Below are 1158 nucleotides of genomic sequence, written 5' to 3'. Positions count from 1 at the left end.
AACGTTTGCCACTGAGGGTGCCCAGTAGAATTGCTGGCCGCAGATTTCAGTAGCACTTGGGAGAGAGGAGGCATTAATAACAATTTGGGGGTGAGCTGCATTATGGACATCGCCACCCCTCCATTTGCTCCTCTAGGAGCAGCCTTGGCCCCACAAATGGAAGATGCCAGTAGTAGTCGGGCAGTCCAGCCTTGGCCCCACAAATGGAAGATGCCAGTAGTAGTCGGGTGACCAACCATCCTGGTTTGCCCAGGTCCATCCTGGCTTAGGACTGAAAATCCTGCATTCCAAGAAATTTCTCAGATCCCAGCAAATAAGGGCAGTCATCCACCCATCATACCTCTGTTGTTTCTCATGGGCCATACATTTAAAGACTTTCAACGGAACCTGGAAGAAGGGGGAAATGGGGAGGAGCCAAATGCAGGAACCAAATGGAGGAACCATCTATCCCATTGGATCCAACCCAGCAAAGAGTGACTTGTTGAGTACCACATTGATGACAGGCACTGCACCATGTCCTGCCTGGATGTGGGACAATCACTGTTCCCTCGGAACAGTCTACCAAGTGGAAGGGCTTCTTGTGGATGGACACTTTAATCCTCACAGCACCCCTAAAAGGTAGAGCCTTATTATTCTTCCACTCATAGAGAGAGGTCTGAAGCACAGGGAGATGAAGGAGTGTGTCTGAAGCTAAACAGCAGAAACACGGTTTGAGCCTGGCAGAGGGACTCCAGGGTGTGTGTCCTCCCTTCTTTGTACTGACTCCCAGAGGGGAGATGGAGGCTCCCTCGTCACTCAAGAAGCCACAGCCTGGTGCTTGCTTTGGCAGCCCATATACTAAACTTGGAACGATACAGAGAAAATGAGCATGACTCCTGAGCAAGGATGACATGCAAATTCATGAGGCATCCCATATATTGTGCCGTTCCCCAGGGAGCTGCCCGCCTTTGTGGATCAAGTCAGAGGAAACGATATGAGTCAAAGCCCAACATGCGGCAGTGAATCATGCAATTGTGACATTTTGCTGAGTGTTCCTGTAAAGCAGTCTATGACATGTGAGCAAAGCTGAGTTACACCTGAAGTTTTATTTTTTATTTATTTAACATTTTTTATATTTTATTTTTTCAGTGTTCCAAGATTCATTGTTTATGCACCACA

The 1158-nt window shown here is 47.9% G+C and overlaps 1 non-coding gene across 1 annotated transcript; it reads left to right on the top strand.

The window, feature by feature from the left end:
- The first annotated feature begins 813 nt into the window (after window positions 1–813).
- Window positions 814–920, top strand: LOC123390871. Its single transcript, XR_006605463.1, has one exon. It is a non-coding gene; the product is annotated as a U6 spliceosomal RNA (small nuclear RNA).
- Window positions 921–1158: the final 238 nt, after the last annotated feature.

The sequence above is a fragment of the Mustela putorius genome, unplaced genomic scaffold (genome assembly GCF_011764305.1).
Source record: "Mustela putorius furo isolate JIRA1106 unplaced genomic scaffold, ASM1176430v1.1 tig00000145_pilon_pilon_pilon, whole genome shotgun sequence".
Classification (NCBI taxonomy): Eukaryota; Metazoa; Chordata; class Mammalia; order Carnivora; family Mustelidae; genus Mustela; species Mustela putorius.
The sequence above is the reverse complement of the archived record's forward strand: the minus strand, read 5'-3'. Positions and strand labels throughout refer to the sequence as shown.